This window comes from Stegastes partitus, unplaced genomic scaffold (genome assembly GCF_000690725.1).
Source record: "Stegastes partitus isolate 25-593 unplaced genomic scaffold, Stegastes_partitus-1.0.2 Scaffold265, whole genome shotgun sequence".
Lineage (NCBI taxonomy): Eukaryota > Metazoa > Chordata > Actinopteri > Pomacentridae > Stegastes > Stegastes partitus.
The window spans coordinates 470763-478899 of NW_007577996.1; the positions used below are offsets into that span (position 1 = coordinate 470763).

The window sequence follows — 8137 nt, forward strand, 5'->3', positions numbered from 1 at the left end:
TGAACACAGCAAGGTGATGATTTTATAAGTTATGGTCTCATTTAGCATGAAATAGACAATAAAGCAGGGTGTGTTTTAGGCCCTTTTCTTGCTTGTTACATCCAGTTTCACAAGATGGCAACAGTCAAATTCCAGACTTAAGGCATTAAAACAGCAATCTACAAAAGAGTGAGTGACATTATGGTTGCTACGTACATCTTTTATAGACAGTCTATGGCAAAAACACAGTTTATGTTTTACAAGGGAGGAAATAAATGGGGCCCAAGATGGAGCCTCAAATCTGCGTGATGTTGTGATAGAAGCTGAACATTCACACTGAGGATGAGGTAATTTTTGGGAAGATCAAGCTATTTTGGTAACACTATGCATCTCCTTACATCCATGTCAACTTGGGAATAAAAACATCTGACAAACTTAAAATTGAGAACCAACCTACTGTACTTTTTTGAACAAATATTCCACTATTAGGATTGTAAATCGTACACTTACTCAGTGGCTCATATTTAGAGGTTGTTGTAGGCATGTTAGGCTGATTAACAGCAAAGACAATTACAGTGCTTGTTGTGTATTTCAGTCATACGTACATGTGTTTAGGTAAACTGCCGCTACAACTCCTGAATTTCTGACACCCAGTTTTATTATATTTTGGAGAAAAGTTGCGAAACCCGACAGCTGGGGCCTGTCAGTGAGCCAGGATGTTAAAGAGCGACCCATGCCAGTAAAAACTGTGGATTTTTTTGACAGTCCACCAGCCCATGAAGTGTTGGCCAATGGCTGCTCCACTGTGGCCAAGTGTCTTTTTGACAGACTGATGGCAGCATTAAAGTGGGCTCCTATAGCTTCTGTCAACACTTACCGAGGATGGGGCTGTGTCGACCTGAGGCTGGGCTGTTAGAGTCGCTGGTGAGCTTTCCAACCAGTACGTCTGTTTTCAGCTGTGACTATAGTTTAACAAAAAAAAACACCGTCCTCGATGCTCAGGCCTGGCAGATCTACAGGCTTGAAACACACTGGCAGAAATCTGGTTATGTTTTCGGTTCATCCGGTTTTTCTCTCTTGACTGAGATCAACAGTGAACTTCGTCCATTTCTTGCAGACTCAGAGAAGGTGGTTCTTGCTTTTAGACTTTTTCCAGTAAAGCAGGAATACCATCCATCCATCCATTATCTATGCACCGCCTAATCCTCACTAGGGTCGCGGGGGGCTGGAACCTATTCCAGCTGACTTAGAGTGAAGGCAGGGGACACCCTGGACAGGTCACCAGTCTATCACAGGGCTACACTTAGAGACAGACAACCAAGCACACTCACATTCACACCTACGGACAATTTAGAATCACCAATTAACCTCAACATGTTTTTGGACTGTGTGGGAGGAAGCCGGAGAACCCAGAGAGAACCCACGCTGCACGGAGAGAACATGCAAACTCCACACAGAAAGATCCCGGTGCCCCCACGTGAACTGGTGACCTTCTAGCTGCGAGGCAACAGTGCTAACCACTGCACCACCTTGCAGCCCCAGAAATACAATCATGTCAAAGTATTCCAACACACAATGGAATCACCAACTAATCAACAATAACATTCAGTAGAAACTTTGGTCATTCATTTTCGTCACCAACGTTTTCATTATTCATCGCACTCTGACTTGTTTGCTTTAAAAAGTCCAACATCAGCGTAGAATCACTAATGCTGGTGCATGTTATATAGTTAGAGGCACATTGTGATCAGTTCAGATGAGCAAAAACATAAAAAAGCAGAATGACATGGCACACAAGACCCTCTTCAATGTTCAAAAACACCGACCTACCAATGCATTGCATCTCTACTCATCCTCTAGGATCATTTTTACATTCCTTCCTATGAGATACAACATGCTAGTAAACTTTCAAGGTGCTAATAGATGGATTTTTGAACCCCTCTTCACCCTAAACTAAATGAATTCCCTCCAAACTCTCGCTCAAAATAATTAGAGTAATGACATGACATTGATCTTCTTATCTAAGTCTCAGCGAGAAAGCCGACAAGTGAATTTCCCAAAGTGTCAGAGTATTCTATTAACTAAACCAAACATTAGAGGAATGCTCAGTTTGACTGACACGCCTATATCCTACTGTCAAGAAGATATGCGCTAATAAACAATAAGTCACGTTCTGGATTCAGAGCTTCCACAGCGTCTACTCCCAAAAGCAGTTTTTCTCTTTTTTTTTCCTCCCCCCCACTCTTTCTTGCTAAATATAAAACCATGTCTGCTCGAGTTACCTGGGACATATCCTATCTCTCTTTATGATTCTGTTAACAAGAAATACCCCTCCAGCTCGGGAACCGATGCCACTTTTATGGCCCAGTAAATATTTGTGGATGCGAACAGCTCCCAAGATAATTAAGACTTTAAACGAGCTTAATTTTTGAGTAGCTGCGTCTGAACAGCTGAACGAGATAAAGCGGTGGCACTTTTATTATCTCAGAAGGAACAAGTCATAGTGTTGGACTCTGTTTGACTGACAAGCAGGTTCCAGAAAGTGAAATAAAAATAAAAAAAATCAAGAAAGAGAGAGACAGAGAACACCACAGCAAAGAGCTTCACAGATGGAGACCAACTAAAAAAAAACAAAAAAACAAGATAGTTACAGCTTTAAATATTCAGCTGAAAAATGCACGAGGGCACAACTCCTTTTGTAAAACATTTGCAGCAGTACTGCGGTATCTTGCTTTCCATCTGATGAGCAGAGAGAAAGGGCCCGTTTGAGTCAGAGGCCGAGACCCGGAGATAGAGGAAGAAACCTGGAGAGACGACGAGGAACAGAGAACAGTGCAGCAGCGCCGGAGGAGGAGATGAATCGTCTCCGTTACCTCGAATCTCGTTGGGAGAGAGGGGCGCGCGAAAGGCCACTATATGAAATAAATAAAAATTATTCTTTTTAAAAATAGGGACAGGAGGGAATTGGTGGAGGGAGAAAAAAAAAAAAACAAAAGATAAACAGGCAGAGGAACGGCGGGAGGCGGAACGAGTCAAGAAAACAGAGAACAAGGGAGAAGTAATAGATGCCGACAGAGATAAAGACGGGGAAGGTGAGGGGAGACGAAGAGGAGGGAGAACGGGGAGGACTAAAAACAGGTCTTTCTCTCTCCCCCTGTCTGACTGCTGCTGAATGCCTTGGGTGTCGAATCTATCTTACTATACTTAACTAGCACCCCGGGGACCCTCGCAAACAGACTCACACACCTCCAGAGGGGGTCAGGACGAGGGTTGTAGGGTCCTCATTACTTAACAGCTTAATTACCGACAGGAAGCTGCACACGTTTGAGGAAAAGATGTCAAATAAGACAAGAAGCAGCTTTGGAGAGTATTCTGTGTTGGATCAGGCTGGACAAATATGCACAGAAACACACACACAGTTTCCTCGTGGGAGGCTTTAAGGTGTAAAAGGATCGTTTAAAATCACTGTCATGGTACGAATACAAATGCACACGTATGGAAACGCAGAGATGCACAGACGCAGGTATCGGTTCAAAGTGTTCTAGTCAGCGCCGCCTGCAGAAGCAATTCTATGTAGCTGCACGACTACTTTTAAATGAGATCACCTAGAAAGTCTGGCAGAAAACTCCTTCATCAGTCATACCCACGACAAATTTAGGTTTATGGTGATTTTTAATGTGACCAAAGGGTTTCTTCAAACTGGAAATGACACAAACATGTGACAAAAGTTATTGATAAATCCTATTTCTGCTAAAAGTGGTATGTCCAAAATTATTTCTAACCATTCTTAGCAATCAACACATCAACCACCACATCACAGTTCTAACAATCCCTAACCAGCTTTCTGCATGTCTCCACTCGTGTTTTCTTCCTCTTTTGCAATGATCTCCAAGTCTTCGAGGGTTGAAGTCTTCCTCTTCATCACACCGGTCATCAATTCCCTCCATAGATTTCTGTTAATTGGATACAGATCTGGACTCTGGCTGAGCCGCTTCAACACGTTCACATTGTTTTCTGTTAACTATTTCTTCACCACTAAGACTGCCTGTTTCAGGTCATTGTCTCATTAGAAGGTCAAAGTTTTCCTGCAGACATATTTTCCTCCAGAATCTTTCATATCGTCCTCTTTTTATCATGATGTAGTTTAGTTTGATCAAATGGTCCATTGACTGATAAACACCCTAAAAGCATCTCCTTCCCAGGTTTGGGGTTGATTGATTCTCTTTTCTTTCCACAAACCTAAAACACGTCGCTGTGTCCAAACAATTCAATTTTTATCTCATCTGAGCAAAAGCTTTCGTCTTTGTCCAGACTAGGTGAGCTTTTGTGTTGCTACCTTGGAGAAGTAAAGTCCTCCTTGGTCACCATGGAGACCAGCCTTGTTCAGCATCTGTTGGTGTTTCTATTTGAGACGTTGCCACCAGAATTGTTGACAGTCATCAGAATGGTCTTGGTGTGGATCCTTAGATTCTTCTTGATCTCTCACACTACCATTTTTGCCAGTACAGGGATCAGTTTTGTCTTTCTAACACACTCTTTGAGTATTTTTACAGTGTGGAACTTTTAGTACTTGCTGATTCTGCTTTCCACCAGGGTCACTGGTACTTGAAAAGATTTTCCTGTCTTGTGAGCATCCAAAATGCACAACTCTCTGTTAGTGATGGACCCAGTAGCTTGTTTCCTTGGCTGATTGGTTTTATCCATGACTTGTACCTGACCAGTAACTGACTAAAGAAATACTGCATCAGCTGTTCTCAGACTATACGAGGTGTGTCAGAAAAGTCCTAGGACTGGTGTCACAAAAGATAGATTTCAAATCCAAACTACAAGCTACAAGTTCTCCTCTTTAAAGTAATGCTCCTGGAGTCTAACACACTTTCCCAGCCTTCTCTTCACGCCGCCATGCACTCCTGGAAGGATTCTTCCAGGATCCTCCTCAGCTCCATCATCACAGCCATCTTAATGTCGTCCACGTCTTCAAAGCGGGTCTCCTTGATGACCCCCATGAGCTTGGGGAAGAGGAAACAATCCACGGAGCCAGGTGGGGTGAGTAGGGAGGTTGCTCCAGCACGGAGATGTTCTTCTCAGCCAGGAACTGTGGGATGCTCAGGGCGTTGTGAGCAGGTGTGTTGTCATGGTGAAGCAGCCACGACTTGTTCACAACTCTGAGCGAAGCAAAAGGATCTCTTTGTAGACGTGCTGGTTGATCGTCTGAAGGGGAAAACTCGTCGTTTGTAGTTTGGGTTTGAAGTATATCTTTTGTGACACCAGTCCTGGAACTTCTGTGACACATCTTATTGTGTAGTGGAACATGGCAGAAGTTATCAGGACCATTTGGAGTGGTTTAGAAGATGAATTTAGTCAAAGATTTACAACAATATCAAGTAGTATGACTCATTTTAGACATGTCATCTTCAGTAAAAATGCCAAAGAAAGAAAAAAAGTTCTTGTCCTCTTGTCATTTGTCACTACTTTAGAAACCTATTGGTTAAAAAAGAAAAAAACTAATCATGATAGATCAAAACTCTGGCATGGCTGTGAATAATTTTGCACATTACTGCGTGTGTCCAGCTCCCAACACACAATACAGCACAGTGTCAGTTCACAGCCTTTCTGTTCGGTCCATATCTCAGCTGTCCCACAGCTCAGAACGCTTTCTTCTACTGCTCTGCTTCTCTTTATCTATATCTCCTCCTCTGTAATCATTTTAGATTGAAAGGAAATGAGAGCGAGATAATAGCTTTAACCTGGATTTAGCTCATTATAGGCGTCAAGAAAGGAGGCTTTATTCACTAAATCTCACCACCTGCATGGCAGCGCCGGTATTTTGAACCTTTTAACAGTTTAAAGAACATAATCATGAAATGACTTATATGCATTTTTGCACAAACCCATTGTTCACCGCTGGTGGACGAGAAGCAGCGCGGACTCTAATTTCATTATTTGACCTGTCAGCTGGGAAAGTTATTACCTAATAAGCAAGTTATTTGATTTGATTTTGTGTTTTTTTTCTACATAAAATGACACCAAAGCTTTAAAACAAGGAAGCGTAGGGATATCGTGTTATGGTCAAAGAGAAACAGCACAAATGCAGGACACGGGGCTCTGGAGATCGGTAGGTAGAATGAGAAACTTTAATAAAACTTACAGGAAGAAAACAGAAACAAAAGGTGCAGCAGAGTTCAAGCAGGATCAGCCCAATGAAAAGTCCAACCGAGGTGGATCCGAAAGAGGCGACGAATAAAAGAGGCAGGAAAGCCGACTGGAAAGTGGAGGACAAATTCAGATAAAGAGACGGAGTGACAACGGCAGAGGGACGAACACAAGGCTGAATACACCGGGGAGGCAGAGTAATTTAGAACAGGTGGAAACAATCACAGAGTCTCAGAGGCAGGAGCGAGACGACGATGACAGGAAGTAAAGTCAATCACTGCACACGAGGAAGGACTAATTCAAAATAAATCAGGAAATAACCCAAAATTTAGATGTTCGTCGGTAGAATCCATAGACCGTATAAAAGATGGACGTAGCTACCGTGACGTCACCCGTTGGTTTCTGCACTGAGAAAATGAAGCCAGGGTTTTGCTACTTCCTGGTTGACATCTTGGATTTTTGGAGCCAGTGACGCAAGAATTGTCGGAGGGGGGCGGTGCCATAGGAGCAGCGATTGGTCAGACGGATTGAGAGGCGGGCCCTCTCTGCCCGCCCACATTTACCGCCTTCTGCTCGCTTCGTCTGTATGGTTGCTGCCGACTGTCAATCAAGCCAGCCACGCCCCTTGCCCCGCAAAATGTTGATGCTTTTTAAAAATTCAGTCTTGATTTATTTTCAGATTGGCCACCTGATCTCTGGACTTGACCATGAAAACTAATTTTTAAAAAATCCTGAGCTGCAGGAATGCAGTATTTCATGATCTGTGATCACTTCATTTCCAATTCAAGTCTATGGGAGCCAGGGCTTTTTGGAGCCAGCAGCTTGTGGACGTAGTGATATTGCAGGTTTTTGACACTTCTGTGTTGGCTTCATTTTTCAGGGCCGGTTGCTACGTCCATCTTTTATAAGGTCTATGGTAGAATCTCAGATGCCGGCATGACAGATAACATCCGTATTTTTAACTCTAATTGCGTAGAAGGTCATTACGTCAAACACGTCAAGCCACTCAAAAATCATCCCCATCATGATGCACGTATCGAGCTAATATCTAACATTTATGAATCCATTAACTAGACGACATTTACGGGTAAAAGCCTGCGACTGCGTATCCGCACTAATCCGTGCTTTTATATTAATAGCGGGTCAAATGTCCGTGTGTAAAGTGAAGTGGTTTACTTGTGGTGATGAACCCACAGAGATTTATCACCACAGAACACTGCAGCAGCTCTCTGTTTTCATTCAGTTGTTTTATGTTCGGTTTATGCAGGTTATGCATTTATTGGTACACAACACAGATTCTGGACCCGGCGACAATAAATTATACAAACGCTCAGCATAAGAGATAAAAAGAGATGCAAAAACAATGCAGACATGAATCATCTTCCACCTTTATCGTAGCATAACAATGAGACGCTAACGGTCGTATGGACTTCAGCCTTCGCGGATCGTTTGGAGTCTAAAATTGTGAAACGTTTTAATGTGAGTTCAGCATAATTCTCTCCAATAACAATCTACAGATAGAGAAACAGACTTTTGTGTCTCCTCTGAGAACACCGGTGAGGCTTTTTAGTGGCAGGAGTTGTAGAACATTAAGAAGTCAATTTCAGAAAGATGGTCCGACATCAGCCAGACAACGCTGTTAGATAATAACTATGAACCATAATAGTCCATCTGGAGAAATCACAACAGGCTCAACAATGAACTATTGATCATACTGGGTTTAAATTTATGAACCACATTAAACGTACACAGGTGTGTACAAGCTGCTTAGACAAGAACAGTTGGTGACGTATTTGAGGCAAAGTGAGATCTTTTGGATTTATTGCATAATCCTGAACTGAATTTCCTGAGATTTGTTATCGCCACATATTCTTTTATTATTTAACCCTCAATTTTTTAGTGTTGTTTGCTCACATTTTCTACCCACTATAGCCGCATTTTACACAGCAATATAGAGCACCTTTATGGAAACAGAGCAACCATGACTAGAAGTAGAGAGAAATTA

General features: G+C 42.5%; 1 protein-coding gene across 1 annotated transcript in view; it reads left to right on the top strand.

Annotated features, from left to right (window-relative positions):
• Positions 1-8137, top strand: part of il1rapl2 (interleukin 1 receptor accessory protein-like 2) — a 487645-nt gene that overhangs the window by 445397 nt on the left and 34111 nt on the right. The gene's annotated exons all lie outside the window — the stretch shown is intronic.